This window comes from Schistocerca gregaria, unplaced genomic scaffold, assembly GCF_023897955.1.
Source record: "Schistocerca gregaria isolate iqSchGreg1 unplaced genomic scaffold, iqSchGreg1.2 ptg000350l, whole genome shotgun sequence".
NCBI classification, from domain to species: Eukaryota; Metazoa; Arthropoda; class Insecta; order Orthoptera; family Acrididae; genus Schistocerca; species Schistocerca gregaria.
Genome location: NW_026061810.1, coordinates 752,700 through 769,551, shown reverse-complemented (window position 1 = coordinate 769,551; position 16,852 = coordinate 752,700).

Sequence of the window (16,852 nt, the reverse complement as noted above, 5' to 3'; positions counted from 1 at the left end):
TTTCCGAACCACATCATGAGGCATTCAGTAATCTGTCGACTTTCAGAGTGTTGATGAAACAAAGAAATTGCATCGGGATTGAATACAACAGTCACCATGCGGTCTTTTCTATATGGGAGCAATATCACAAACAGTCTACGTTTTGATCGTTCCCTGGAAGACCAGTAGTAGTTTCCAAGTCACATCTGGAGGCAATCTGTAATATGTTTACCTTCAGTGCGTTGATGAAACACAGAAATTGCATTGGGATTGAATACAACAGTCACCATGCGGTCTTTTCTATATGGGAGCAATATCACAAACAGTCTACGCTTTGATCGTTCCCTGGAATACCAGAGTAGTTTCCGAAGCACATCTGGAGGCATTCTGTATTCTGTGGACCTTCACAGTGTTGACGAAACACAGAAATTGCATCGGGATGGACTACAACAGGCACCATGCAGACTTTTCTCCATGGTAGTAATGTCTCAAACTGTCTACTATTTGGTCGCTCCCTGGAAGACCAGCAGTAGTTACCGAAGCAAATCTGGAGGCATTCTGTAATCTGTTGCCCTTCAGAGTGTTGATGAAACACAGAAATTGCATCGGGTTGAATACAAGAGGCACCATGCGGACTTTTCTCAATAATAGTAATGTCTCAAACTGTCTACGCTTTGATCGTCCAGTCGAAGACCATTAGTAGTTTCCGAACCACATCAGGAGGCATTCTGTAATCTGTGGACCTTCAGAGTCTTCATAAACACAGAAATTGCATCGGGATTGAATAGAAGAGGCACCATGCGGACTTTTGTCAATGAGAGTAATGTCTAAAACTGTCTACGCTTTGATCGTTAACTGGAAGACCAGTAACAGTTTCCGAAGCACATCTGGAGGCGTTCTGTAATCTGTTGACCTTCAGAGTGTTGATGAAACAGGGAAATTGCATCGGGATTGAATACATCAGGCACCATGCGGACTTCTCTCCATGGGAGTAATGTCTCAAACTGTCTACATTTTGATCGTTCCCTGGAAGACCAGTAGTAGTTTCCGTAGCACATCTGGATGCATTCTGTATCCTGAGGACCTTCACAGTGTTGATGAAACACAGAAATTGGATCTTGATTGAATACAATAGGCACCATGCGTACTTTTCTCCATAGGAGTAATGTCTCAAAGTGTCTACGATTTGATCGTTACCTGGAAGATCAGTAGTAGTTTACGAAGCACTTCTGGAGGCTTTCTGTAATCTGTGGTCCTTCAGAATTTTGATGAAACACAGAAATTCCATCGGGATTGAATACAACAGGCACCATGCGGAATTTTCTCCATTGGAGTAATGTCTCACACTGTCCACGCTTTGAGCGTTCCCTTGAAGACCAGTGGTAATTTTCGAAGCACGCATGGAGGCTTTCTGTAATCTGTGGACCTTCAGAGTGTTGATGATACACAGAAAATGCATCGGGATTGAATACAACAGGCACCATGCGGACTTTTCTCCATGATAGTAATGTCCCAAACTGTCTACGCTTTGATCGTTAACTGGAAGACCAGTAACAGTTTCCGAAGCACATCTGGAGGCATTCTGTAATCTGTTTACGTTCAGAGTGTTGATGGAACACAGAAATTGCATCGGGATTGAATACAACAGTCACCATGCGGACTTTACTCCATGCGAGTAATGTCCCCAACTGTCTACGTTTTGATCCTTCCCTAGCAGACCAGTTGTAACTACTAAAGCACATCTGGAGGCATTCTGTAATCTGTGGACTTTCACAGTGTTGATGACACTTAGAAATTGATCGGGATTGAATACAACAGGTACCATGCGTACTTTTCTCCATGAGAGTAATGTCTCAAACAGACTACTCTTAGATCCTTTCCTGGAAGACCAGTAGTAATATCCGAAGCACATCTGGAGGCATTTTGTAATCTGTGGACCTTCAGAGGGTAGATGAAACACAGGAATTGCATCGGGATTAAATACAACTGATACCATGATGATCTTTCTCCATGGGAGAGATGTGTCAAACTGTGTAAGAATTTTGATCGATTCCTCGAAGACCAGTAGTAGTTTTCAAGCACATCTGGAGGCATTTGTGATTTGTGGACCTTCAGAGTGTTGATGAAACACAGAAATTGCATCGGGATAGAATACAACAGGCACCAAGCCGACTTTTCTCTATGGGAGTAATATCACAAACAGTCTACGCTTTGATCGCTCCCTGGAAGACCACTAGACGTTTCCGAAGCACATCTGGAGGCATTCCGTAATCTGTGGAGCTTCAGAGTGTTGATGAAACATAGAAATGACATCAGGATTGAATACAACAGTCACCATGCGGTCTTTTCTATATGGGAGCAATATCACAAACAGTCTACGCTTTGATCATTCCCTGGAAGACCAGTAGTAGTTTCCAAGTGACATCTGGAGGCATTCTGTAATCTGTGGACCTTCAGAGTGTTGATGAAACAGGGAAATTGCATCGGGATTGAATACATCAGGCACCATGCGGACTTCTCTCCATGGGAGTAATGTCTCAAAGTGTCTACGATTTGATCGTTACCTGGAAGATCAGTAGTAGTTTCCGAAGCACGACTGGAGGCTTTCTGTAATCTGTGGACATTCAGATTGTTGACGAAACACAGAAATTCCATCCGGGATTGAATACAACAGGCACCATGCGGAGTTTTCTCCATTGGAGTAATGTCTCAAACTGTCTACGCTTTGATCGTTCCCTGGAAGACCAGTGGTAGTTTTCGAAGCACGTCTGGAGGCTTTCTGTAATCTGTGGACCTTCAGAGTGTTGATGATACACAGAAATTGCATCGGGATTGAATACAACAGGCACCATGCGGACTTTTCTCCATGAGGGTAATGTCTCAAACTGTCTACGCTTTGATCGTTCCCTGTAAGACCAGTGGTAGTTTCCGAAGGGCACCTGGAGGCATTCTGTATTCTGTGGAAATTCACAGTGTTGATGAAACACAGAAATGGGATCGGTATTGAATTCAACAGGCACCATGCGTCCTTTTCTCCATAGGAGTAATGTCTCAAAGTGTCTACGGTTTGATCGTTACCTGGAAGACCAGTAGAAGTATTCGAAGCACATCAGGAGGCATTTCGTAACCTGTGGAACTTCAAAGTGTTGATGATACACAGAAATTGCATCAGAATTGAATACAACATGCACCATGCGGTCTTTTCTATATGGGAGCAATATCACAAACAGTCTACGCTTTGATCGTTCCCTGGAAGACCTGTAGGAGTTTCCAAGTCACATCTGGAAGCATTCTGTAATCTGTTTTCCTTCAGTGCGTTGATGAAACACAGAAAATGCATCGGGATTGAATACAACAGGCACCATGCGGACTTTTCTCCATGATAGTTATGTCTCAAACTGTCTACGCTTTGAACGTTAACTGGAAGACCTGTAACAGTTTCCGAAGCACATCTGGAGGCATTCTGTAATCTGTTTACGTTCAGAGTGTTGATAGAACAAAGAAATTGCATCGGGATTGAATACAACAGGCACCATGCGGACTTTTCTCCATGTTAGTAATGTCTTAAACTGTCTACGTTTTGATCGTTCCCTTGAAGGCCAGTAGTAGTTTCTGAAGCACATCTGGAGGCATTCCGTAATCTGTGAACCTTCAGAGTGTTGATGAAACACAGAAATTGCATCGGGATTCAATACAACAGGCACCAAGGGGTCTTTTCTCCATGGTAGTAATGACTCAAACAGTCTACGCTTTGATCGCTTCCTGTAGGACCAGTAATAGTTCACTAAGCACATCTGGAGGCATTCTCTAATCTGTGGAAATTCAGAGTGTTCATGAAACACAGAAATTGCATCGGGATTGAATAAAACTGGCACTATGCGGACTTTTTGTCATGGGAGTAAAGTGTTCAACTATCTACGATTTGATTGTTTCCGAGAAGACCAGTAATAGTTTCCGAAGCACATCTGGAGGCCTTATGTAATCTGTGGACCTTCACAGTGTTCATGAAACACAGAAATTGGATCTGGATTGATTACAACAGGTACCATGCGTACTTTTCTCCATGAGAGTAATGTCTCAAACTGTGTACGATTTGATCGATTCCTGGAAGACCAGTAGTAGTTTAAAAGGCACATCTGGAGGCATTCTGCAATCTGTGGGCCTTCAGAGTGTTGGTGAAACGCAGATATTGCATCGGGAATGAAAACAACAGGAATCATGCGCAATTTTCTCCATGGGAGTAATGTCTCACGCTGTTTACGATTTGATCGATTCCTGGAAGACCAGTAGTAGTTTGCGAAGCACATCTCAATGCATTCTGTATTCTGAGGACCTTCACAGTGTTGATGAATCACAGAAATTGGATCTTGATTGAATACAACAGGCACCATGCGTACTTTTCTACATAGGTGTAATGTCTCAAAGTGTCTACGACTTGATCGTTACCTGGAAGATCAGTAGTAGTTTCCCAAGCACGTCTGGAGGCTTTCTGTAATCTGTGGACCTTCAGATTGTTGATGAAACACAGAAATTCCATCGGGAGTTGAATACAACAGGCACCATGCGGAGTTTTCTCCATTGGAGTAATGTCTCAAAGTGTCTACGCTTTGATCGTTCCCTGGAAGACCAGTGGTAGTTTTCGAAGCACATCTGGAGGCATTCTGTAATCTGTTTACGTTCAGAGTGTTGATGGAACACAGAAATTGCATCGGGATTGAATACAACAGGCACCATGCGGACTTTTCTCCATGTGAGTAATGTCCCCAACTGTCTACGCTTTGATCCTCTCCTAGCAGACCAGTAGTAATTACTGAAGCACATCTGGAGGCATTCTGTAATCTGTGGACTTTCACAGTGTTGATGAAACATAGAAATTGGATCGGCATTGCATAAAACAGGTACCATGCGGACTTTTCTCCATGGGAGTAATGTCTGAAACTGTGTACGATTTGATCGATTCCTGGAAGACCAGTAGTAGTTTCCGAACCACATCTGGAAGCATGCTGAATCTGTGGACCTTCAGAGTGTTGATGAAACACAGAAATTGCATCGGGATTCAATACAACAGGCACCAAGCGGTCTTTTCTCCATGGTAGTAATGACTCAAACAGTCTACGCTTTGATCGCTTCCTGTAGGACCAGTAATAGTTCACGAAGCACATCTGGAGGCATTCTGTAATCTTTGGACTCTCAGAGTGTTCATGAAACACTAAAATTGCATCGGGATTGTATAGAACAGGCACCATGCGAACTTTTCTCCATGGGAGTAATGTCTCAAATTGTCTCCGCTTTGATCGTTCCCTGGAATACCAGAGTAGTTTCCGAAGCTCACCTGGAGGCATTCTGTATTCTGTGGACCTTCACAGTGTTGATGAAACACAGAAATTGCATCGGGATTCAATACAACAGGCTTCATGCGGACTTTTCTCAATGGGAGTAATGTCTCAAACTGTCTACGCTATGATCGCACCCAGGAAGACCAGTAGTGGTTTCCGATGCACATCTCTAGGCATTCTGTAATCTGTGGACCTTCGGAGTGTTCATGAAATACAGAAATTGCTTCGGGATTGAATAGAACAGGCACCATGCGAACTTTTCTTCATGGGAGTAATGTCTCAAACTGTCTACACTTTGATCGATTCCTGGAATATCAGTAGTAGTTCCGAAGCACATCTGGAGGCATTCAGCAATCTGTGGACACTCAGAGTGTTGATGAAACACAGAAACTGCATCGCGATTGAATTGAACAGGCACCATGTGGACTTTTCTCCATGGGAGAAATTTCTCAAATTGTCTACGCTTTGATAGTTCCCTGGAAGACAAGTAGTAGTTTCTGAAGCACATCTGGAGGCGTTCTGTAATCTGTGGACCTTCAGAGTGTTGATGAAACACAAAATTTGCATCGGGATTGAATACAAAAGGCAATATGCGGTCTTTTCTCCATGGGAGTAATGTCTCAAACAGTCTACGCTTTGATCGTTACCTGGAAGACCGGTAGTAGATTCAAAGGCACAACTGGAGGCATTCTGTGATCTGTCGACCTTCAAAGTGTTGATGAAACACAGAAATTGCATCTGGTTTGAATACAACAACCACCATGCGGACTTGTCTCCATGGGAGTAATGTCTTAAACTGTCTACACTTTGATCGATTCCTGGAAGATCAGTAGTAGATTCCGAAGCACGTCTGGAGGCATTGTGTTATCTGTGGACCTTCAGAGTGTTGATGAAACACAGTAATCGCCTCGGGATTAAATAGAACAGCCACCATGAGGACCTTACTCCATAGGAGAAATGTCTCAAACTGTCCACGAATTTTGATCGGTTCCTCGAAGACCAGTAGTAGTTTCCGAAGAACATCTGGTAGCATTCCGTAATCTGTGGACCTTCAGAGTGTTGATGAAACACAGAAATTGCATCAGGATTGAATACAACAGTCACCATGCGGTCTTTTCTATATGGGAGTAATATCACAAACAGTCTACGCTTTGATCGTTCCCTGGAAGACCAGTAGTAGTTTCCAAGTCGCATCTGGAGTCATTCTGTAATTTGATTACCTTCAGTGCGTTGATGAAACACAGAAACTGCATCGGGATTGAATACAACAGGCACCATGCAGACTTTTCTCCATGGGAGTAATGTCTCAAACCGTCAACAGTTTCATCGCTCCCTGGAAGGGCTGTAGTTGTTTCCGAAGCACATCTGGAGGCATTCTGTAATCTGTGGACTTTCAGAATGTTAATTAAATACAGAAATTGCATCGGGATTGAATAAAACAAGCACCATGCCAACTTTGTTGCATAAGAGTAATGTCTCAAACTTTCTACACTTTGATCGTTCCCTGGAAGACCAGTAGAAGTTTCCGAAGCACATCTGGAGGCATTCCGTAATCTGTGGACCTTCAGAGTGTTGATGAAACACAGAAATTGCATCAGGATTGAATACAACAGTCACCATGCGGTCTTTTCTATATGGGAGTAATATCACAAACAGTCTACGCTTTGTTCGTTCCCTGGAAGACTAGTAGTAGTTTCCAAGTCGCATCTGGAGGCATTCTGTAATCTGTTTTTACCTTCAGTGCGTTGATGAAACACAGAAATTGCATCGGGATTGAATACAACAGGCACCATGCGGACTTTTCTCCATGGGAGTAATGTCTCAAATAGTACACGCTTTGATCGTTCTCTGGAAGACCAGTAGTAGTTTTCGAAGCACATCTGGAGGCATTCTGTAATCTATTTACATTCAGGGTGTTGATGGAACGCAGAAATTGCATCGGGATTGAATATAACAGGCACCATGCGGACTACTCTCCATGTGAGTAATGTCCATAACTGTCTACGTTTTGATCCTTCCCCAGCAGACCAGTAGTAATTACTGAAGCACATCTGGAGGCATTCTGTAATCTGTGGACTTTCACAGTGTTGATGAAACACAGAAATTGGATCGGGATTGAATACAACAGGTACCATGCGTACTTTTCTCCATGAGAGTAATGTCTCAAACTGTGTACGATTTGATCGATTCGTGGAAGATCAGTAGTAGTTTAAAAGGCACATGTGGAAGCATTCTGTAATCTGTGGGCCTTCAGAGTGATGGTGAAACATAGAAATTGCATCGGGAATGAATACAACAGGAACCATGTGGACTTTTCTCCATGGGAGAAATGTCTCAAGCTGACTACGCTTTGATCGTTACCTGGAGGACAAGTAGTAGTTTCCGAAGCACATCTGGAGGCATTCTGTAATCTGTGGTTCTTCAGAGAGTTGATGAAACACAGAAATTGCATCGGCATTCAATACAATAGGCACCATGCGGACATTTCTCCATGGGAGTAATGTCTCAAACTGTCTACGTTTTGATCGATTCCTGGAAGACTAGTAGTAGATTCCGAAGCACATCTGGAGGCATTCTGTAATCTGTAGACCTTCAGAATGTTAATGAAATACAGAAATTGCATCGTTATTGAATAAAACAAACACCATGTGGACTTTTTTGCATGCGATTAATGTCTCCAACTTTCTACGCTTTGATCGTTCCCTGGAAGACCAGTAGAAGTTTGCGAAGCACATCAGGAGGCATTCCGTAATCTGTGGACTTTCAGAGTGTTGATGTAACACAGAAATAGCATCAGGATGGAATACAACAGTCACCATGCGGTCTTTTCTATATGGGAGTAATATCAAAAACAGTCTACGATTTGATCGTTCCCTGGAAGACCAGTAGTAGTTTCCAAATCACATCTGGAGGCATTCTGTAATCTGTTTACCTTCAGTGCGTTGATGAAACACAGACATTGCATCGGGATTGAATACAGCAGGCACCATGCGGACTTTTCTCCATGGGAGTAATGTCTCAAATTGTATACGTTTTGATCGTTCTCTGGAAGACCAGTAGTAGTTTTCGAAGCACATCTGGAGGCATTCTGTAATCTGTTTACATTCAGGGTGTTGATGGAACACAGAAATTGCATCGGGATTGAATACAACAGGCACCATGCCGACTTATCTCCATGTGAGTAATCTCTCAAATTGTCTACGTTTTGATCGTTCCCTTGAAGACCAGTAGTAATTTCCGAAGCTCATCTGGAGGCCTTACGTAATCTGTGGACCTTCACAGTGTTGATGAAACACAGAAAGTGGATCGGGATTGAATACAACAGATACCATGCGTACTTTTCTCCATGAGAGTAATGTCTCAAACTGTGTACGATTTGATCGCTTCATGGAAGACCAGTAGTAGTTTAAAAGGCACATCTGGAGGCATTCTGTAATCTGTGGGCCTTCAGAGTGTTGGTGAAACGCAGATATTGCATCGGGATTGAAAACAACACTAACCATGCGGAATTTTCTCCATGGGAAAAATGTCTCACACTGTGTACGATTTGATCGATTCCTGGAAGACCAGTAGTAGTTTCCGAAGCAGATCTGGAGGTATTCTGTAATCTGTTCCCCTTCAGAGTGTTGATGAAACACAGAAATTGCATCGGGATTGAATACAAGAGGCACCATGCGGACTTTTCTCGATGATAGTAATGTCTCAAACTGTCTACGCTTTGATCGTCCAGCCGAAGACCATTAGTAGTTTCTGAACCACATCAGGAGGCATTCTGTAATCTGTGGACCTTCACAGTGTTCATAAACACAGAAATTGCATTGGAATTGAATACAACAGGCATCATGCGGACTTATCTCCATGGGAGTAATGTATCAATCTGTTTACGTTTTGATCGTTCCCTGGAAGACCAGTGGTAGTTTTCGAAGCACATCTGGAGGCATTCTGTATTCTGAGGATTTTCAGAGTGTTGATGATACACAGAAATTGCTTCGGGATTGAATACAACAGGCACCATGCGGTCTTTTCTCCATGTGAGTAATGTACCCAACTGTCTACGTTTTGATCCTTCCCTAGCAGACCAGTAGTAATTACTGAAGCACATCTAGAGGCATTCTGTAATCTGTGGACTTTCACAGTGTTGATGAAACATAGAAATTGGATCGGGATTGAATAAAACAGGTACCATGCGGACTTTTCTCCATGGGAGTAATGTCTCAAACTGTGTACGATTTGATCGATTCCTGGGAGACCAGTAGTAGTTTCCGAACTACATCTGGAAGCATTCTGAATCTGTGGACATTCAGAGTGCTGATGGAACACAGAAATTGTATCGGGATTGAATACAACAGGCACCATGCGGACTTTTCTCCATGGGAGTAATTTCTCAAACTGTCTACGCTTTGATCGTTCCCTGGAATACCAGAGTAGTTTCTGATGCACATCTGGAGGCAATCTCTAATCTGTGGAAATTCAGAGTGTTGATGAAACACAGAAATTGCATCGTGATTGAAAACAACGGGCACCATGCAAACTTTTCGTCATGGGAGTGATGTGTTCAAGTATCTACGTTTTGATTTTTCCCTGAAAGACCAGTAGTAGTTTCCGAAGCGCATCTGGAAGCATTCTGCAATCTGTGGACATTCAGAGTGTTGATGAAACACAGAGACTGCATCGGGATTGAATTGAACAGGCACCATGTGGACTTTTCTCCATGGGAGAAATTTCTCAAATTGTCTACGCTTTGATAGTTCCCTGGAAGACAAGTAGTAGTTTCTGAAGCACAACATAAGGCATTCTGTGATCTGTCGACCTTCAAAGTGTTGATGAAACACAGAAATTGCATCTGGTTTGAATACAACAACCACCATGCCGACTTGTCTCCATGGGAGTATTGTCTCAAACTGTCTACACTTTGATCGATTCCTGGAAGATCAGTAGTAGCTTCCGAAGCACATTTGGAGGCATTCTGTAACCTGTGGACCTTCAGAGTATTGATGAAACACAGAAATTGCTTTGGAATTGAATACAAAAGGCATCATGCGGACTTATCTCCATGGGAGTAATGTCACAATCTGTCTACGTTTTGATCGTTCCCTGGAAGACAAGTTGTAGTTTCCGAAGCATTTCTGGAGCCTTTCCCTAATCCGTGGGCATTCAGAGTGTTGATGAAACACAGAAATTGCATCGGGATTGAATACATCAGGCAACATGCGGACTTTTCTCCACGGGAGTAATGTCTCAAACCGTGTACACTTTAATCAGTTCCTGGAAGACCAGTAGTAGTTTCCGACGCACATCTGGAGGCATTCTTTAATCTGTGGACCTTCAGAGTGTTGATGAAACACAGACAGTGCATCGGGTTTGAATACAACAGTCAACATGTAGACTTTTCTCTATGGGAGTTATGTCTCAAATTGTCTACGCTTTGATAGTTCCCTGGAAGACCAGTAGTAGTTTCCGAAGCACATCTGGAGGCTTTCTGTAATCTGTGGACCTTCGTGTAGATGAAACGCGGAAATTGCATCTGGATTGAATCCATCAGGCACCATGCAGTATTTTCTCCATGGGAGTAATGTCTCAAACTGTCTACGCTTTGATCGTTCCCTGGAAGACCTGTAGTAGTTTCAGAAGCACATCTGGAGGCTTACTGTAATCTGTGGACCTTCAGAGTGTTGATGGAACACAGAAATTGCTTCGGGATTGAAAACAACAGGCACCATGCGGACTTTTGTGCATGAGTGTAGTGTCTCAAACTGTCTACGCTTTTGATCGTTCCCTGGAAGACCATTAGTAGTTTCCGAAGCACATCTTGAGGCTTTCTGTCATCTGTGGACCTTCAGAGTGTTGATGGAACACAGAAATTGCATCGGGATAGAATACAACAGGCACCATGCGGACTTTTCTCCATGGGAGTATTGTCTCAAACTGTATACGATTTGATCGTTCTCTGGAAGACCAGTAGTAGTTTTCGAAGCACATCTGGAGGTATTCTGTAATCTGTTTACATTTTGGGTGTTGATGGAACGCTGAAATTGCATCGGGATTGAATACAACAGGCACCATGCGGACTTTTCTCAATGGGAGTAATGTCTCAAATAGTATACGCTTTGATCGTTCTCTGGAAGACCAGTAGTTGATTCCGAAGCACGTCTGGAGGCATTCTGTTATCTGTGGACCTTCAGAGTGTTGATGAAACACAGGAATTGCTTCGGGATTAAATAGAACAGCCACCATGAGGACCTTACTCCATGGGAGAAATGTCTCAAACTGTCTACGAATTTTGATCGATTCCTCGAAGACCAGTAGTAGTTTCCAAAGCTCATCTGGTAGCATTCCGTAATCTGTGGACCTTCAGAGTGTTGATGAAATACAGAAATTGCATCGGGATTGAATACAACATGCACCATGCGGTCTTTTCTCCATGGGAGTAATATCTCAAATAGACTACGCTTTGATCGCTCCCTGGAAGACCAGTAGTAGTTTATAAGGCACATCTGGAGACATTCTGTAATCTGTCTGAAATCAGAGTGTTGATGAAACACAGAAATTGCATAGGGATTGAATAAAACAGGCACCATGAGGACTTTTCTCAATGGGAGTAATGTCTCAAACTGTCTACGCTATGATCGTTTCCTGGAAGACCAGTAGTAATATCCGAAGCACATCTGGAGGCATTCTGTAATCTGTGGACCTTCCGAGTGTAGATGAAACACAGGAATTGCATCAGGATTGAATACAACAGTCACCATGCGGTCTTTTCTATATGGGAGTAAAATCACAAACAGTCTACTCTTTGATCGTTCCCTGGAAGAACAGTAGTAGTTTCCAAGTCGCATCTGGAGGCATTCTGTAATCTGTTTACCTTCAGTGCGTTGATGAAACACAGAAATTGCATCGGGATTGAATACAACAGGCACCATGCGGACTTTTCTCCATGGGAGTAATGTCTCAAATTGTACACGCTTTGATCGTTCTCTGGAAGACCAGTAGTAGTTTTCGAAGCACATCTGGAGGCATTCTGAAATCTGTTTACATTCAGGGTGTTGATGGAAAGCAGAAATTGCATCGGGATTGAATACAACAGGCACCATGCGGACTTTTCTCCATGTGAGTAATGTCCCCAACTGTCTACGTTTTGTTCCTTCCCTAGCAGACCAGTAGTAATTACTGAAGCACATCTGGAGGCATTCTGTAATCTGTGGACTTTCACAGTGTTGATGAAACACAGCAATTGGGTCGGGATTGAATACAACAGGTACCATGCGTACTTTCCTCCATGAGAGTAATGTCTCAAACTGTGTACGATTTGATCGATTCCTGGAAGATCAGTAGTAGTTTAAATGGCACATCTGGAGGCATTCTGTAATCTGTGGGCTTTCAGAGTGATGGTGAAACATAGAAATTGCATCGGGAATGAGTACAACAGGAACCATGCGGAATTTTTTTCCATGGGAGTAATGTCTCAAACTGTGTACGATTTGATCGATTCCTGGAAGACCAGTAGTAGTTTCCGAACCATATCTGGAAGCATTCTGAATCTGTGCACCTTCAGAGTGTTGATGAAACACAGAAATTGCATCGGCATTCAATACAACAGGCACCAAGCGGTCTTTTCTCGATGGTAGTAATGACTCAAACTGTCTACGCTTTGATTGTTCCCTGGAAGACCAGTAGTAGTTTCCGAAGCACATCTTGGGGCTTTCTGTCATCTGTGGACCTTCAGAGTGTTGATGGAACGCAGAAATTGCATCGGGAATGAATACAACAGGCACCATGCGGACTTTTCTCCATGGGAGTAATGTCTCAAACTGTGTACGATTTGATCGATTCCTGGAAGATCAGTAGTAGTTTAAATGGCACACCTGGAGGCATTCTGTAATCTGTGGGCCTTCAGAGTGATGGTGAAACATAGAAATTGCATCGGGAATGAGTACAACAGGAACCATGCGGACTTTTCTCCATGGGTGTAATGTCTCAAACTGTGTACGATTTGATCGATTCCTGGAAGACCAGTAGTAGTTTCCGAACCATATCTGGAAGCATTCTGAATCTGTGCACCTTCAGAGTGTTGATGAAACACAGAAATTGCATCGGCATTCAATACAACAGGCACCAAGCGGTCTTCTCTCCATGGTAGTAATGACTCAAATAGTCTACGCTTTGATCGCTTCCTGTAGGACCAGTAATAGTTCACGAAGCACATCTGGAGGCATTCTGTTATCTTTGGACTCTCAGAGTGTTCATGAAACACTCAAATTGCATCGGGATTGTACAGAACAGGCACCATGCGAACTTTTGTCCATGGGAGTAATGTCTAAATGTCTACGCTTTGATCGTTCCCTGGAATACCAGAGTAGTTTCCGAAGCACATCTGGAGGCATTCTGTATTCTGTGGATCTTCACAGTGTTGATGAAACACAGAAATTGCATCGGGATTCAATACAACAGGCTGCATGCGGACTTTTCTCCATGGGAGTAATGTCTCAAATGTATACGCTTTGATCGTTCCCTGGAAGACCAGTAGTAGTTTGGGAAGTCTATCTGGAGACATTCTGTAATCTGTGGACATTCAGAGTGCTGATGGAACACAGAAATTGTATCGGGTTTGAATACAACAACCACCATGCGGACTTGTCCCCATGGGAGTAATGTCTCAAACTGTCTACACTTTGATCGATTCCTGGAAGATCAGTAGTAGCTCCCGAAGCACATTTGGAGGCATTCTGTAACCTATGGACCTTCAGAGTGTTGATGAAACAAAGAAATTGCATTGGAATTGAATACAACAGGCACCATGCGGACTTATCTCCATGGGAGTAATGTCTCAATCTGTCTACGTTTTGATCGTTCCCTGGAAGACAAGTTGTAGTTTCCGAAGCATTTCTGGAGCCTTTCTCTAACCTGTGGGCATTCAGAGTGTTGATCAAACACAGAAATTGCAGCGGGATTGAATACATCAGGCACCATGCGGACTTTTCTCCACGGGAGTAATATCTCAAGCCGTGTACACTTTAATCAGTTCCTGGAAGACCAGTAGTAGTTTCTGACGCACATCAGGAGGCATTCTGTAATCTGTGGACCTTCAGAGTGTTGATGAAACATAGAGATTGCATCAGGATTAAATACAACGGGCACCATGCGGACATTTCTCCATGGGAGTAATGTCTCAAACTGTGTACACATTAATCGATTCCTGGAAGACCAGTGGTAGTTTCCGACGCACATACGGAGGCATTCTGTAATCGGTGGACCTTCAGAGTGTTGATGAAACACAGAAATTGCATCGGGATTGAATACGACAGGCACCATGCGGACTCTTCTCCATAGGAGTAATGTCTCAAGCTGACTACGCTTTGATCGTTACCTGGAAGACAAGTAGTAGTTTCCGAAGCTCATCTGGAGGCATTCTGTAATCTGTGGACATTTAGAGTGTCGGTGAAACAAAGACACTGCATCGGGATTGCATACAACAGTCACCATGTAGACTTTTCTCTATGGGAGTGATGTCTCAAAGTGTCTACGCTTTGATCGTTACCTGGAAGACCAGTAGTAGTTTCCGAAGCACATCTGGAGGCTTTCTGTAATCTGTGGACCTTCAGAGTGTAGATGAAACACGGAAATTGCATCTGGATTGAATACATCAGGCACCATGCAGTATTTTCTCCATGGGAGTAATGTCTCAAACTGTCTACGCTTTGATCGTTCCCTGGAAGACCTGTAGTAGTTTCAGAAGCACATCTGGAAGTTTACTGTAATCTGTGGACTTTCAGAGTTTTGATGGAACACAGAAATTGCATCGGGATTGAATACAACGGGCACCATGCGGACTTTTGTGCATGAATGTAGAGTCTCAAACTGTCTACGCTTTGATCTTTCCCTGGAAGACCATTAGTAGTTTCCGAAGCACATCTTGAGGCTTTCTGTCATCTGTGGACCTTCAGAGTGTTGATGGAACGCAGATATTGCATCGGGAATGAATACAACAGGCACCATGCGGACTTTTCTCCATGGGAGTAATGTCTCAACTTGTACACGCTTTGATCGTTCTCTGGAAGACCAGTAGTAGTTTTCGAAGCACATCTGGAGGCATCCTGAAATCTGTTTACATTCAGGGTGTTGATGGAAAGCAGAAATTGCATCGGGATTGAATACAACAGCACCATGCGGACTTTTCACCATGTCAGTAATGTCCCCAACTGTCTACGTTTTGTTCCTTCCCTAGCAGACCAGTAGTAATTACTGAAGCACATCTGGAGGCATTCTGTTATCTGTGGACTTTCACAGTGTTGATGAAACACAGCAGTTGGGTCGGGATTGAATACAACAGGTACTATGCGTACTTTTCTCCATGAGAGTAATGTCTCAAACTGTGTACGATTTGATCGATTCGTGGAAGATCAGTAGTAGTTTAAATGGCACATCTGGAGGCATTCTGTAATCTGGGGGCCTTCAGAGTGATGGTGAAACTTAGAAATTGCATCGGGAATGAGTACAACAGGAACCATGCGGACTTTTCTCCATGCGAGTAATGTCTCATACTGTGTACGATTTGATCGATTCCTGGAAGACCAGTAGTAGTTTCCGAACCATATCTGGAAGCATTCTGAATCTGTGCACCTTCAGAGTGTTGATGAAACACAGAAATTGCATCGGCATTCAATACAACAGGCACCAAGCGGTCTTTTCTCCATGGTAGCAATGACTCAAATTGTCTACGCTTTGATCGTTCCCTGGAAGACCATTAGTAGTTTCCGAAGCACATCTTGAGGCTTTCTGACATCTGTGGATCTTCAGAGTGTTGATGGAACACAGAAATTGCATCGGGATAGAATACAACAGGCACCATGCGGACTTTTCTCCGTGCGAGTAATGTCTCAAACTGTATACGCTTTGATCGTTCTCTGGAAGACGAGTAGTAGTTTTCGAAGCACATCTGGAGGCATCTGTAATCTGTTTACATTTAGGACGTTGATGGAACGCAGAAAATGCATCGGGATTGAATACAATAGCACCATGCGGAGTTTTCACCATGTGAGTAAAGTCCCCAACTGTCTACGTTTTGATCCTTCAATAGCAGACCAGTAGTAATTACTGAAGCCCATCAGGAGGCATTCTGTAATCTGTGGACTTTCACAGTGTTGATGAAACACAGAAATTGGATCGGTATTGAATAGAACAGGTACCATGCGGACTTTTCTCCATGGGAGTAATGTCTCAAACTGTCTACGCTTTGATCGTTCCCTGGAAGACCTGTAGTAGTTTCAGAAAAGCATCTGGAGGCTTACTGTAATCTGTGGACCTTCAGAGTGTTGATGGAACACAGAAATTGCGTCGGGATTGAATACAACATGCACCATGCGGTCTTTTCTCCATGGGAGTAATGTCTCAAATAGACTACGCTTTGATCGTTCCCTGGAAGACCAGTAGTAGTTTATAAGGCACATCTGGAGACATTCTGTAATCTGTCTGAATTCAGAGTGTTGATGAAACACAGAAATTGCATAGGGATTGAATAAAACAGGCACCATGCGAACTTT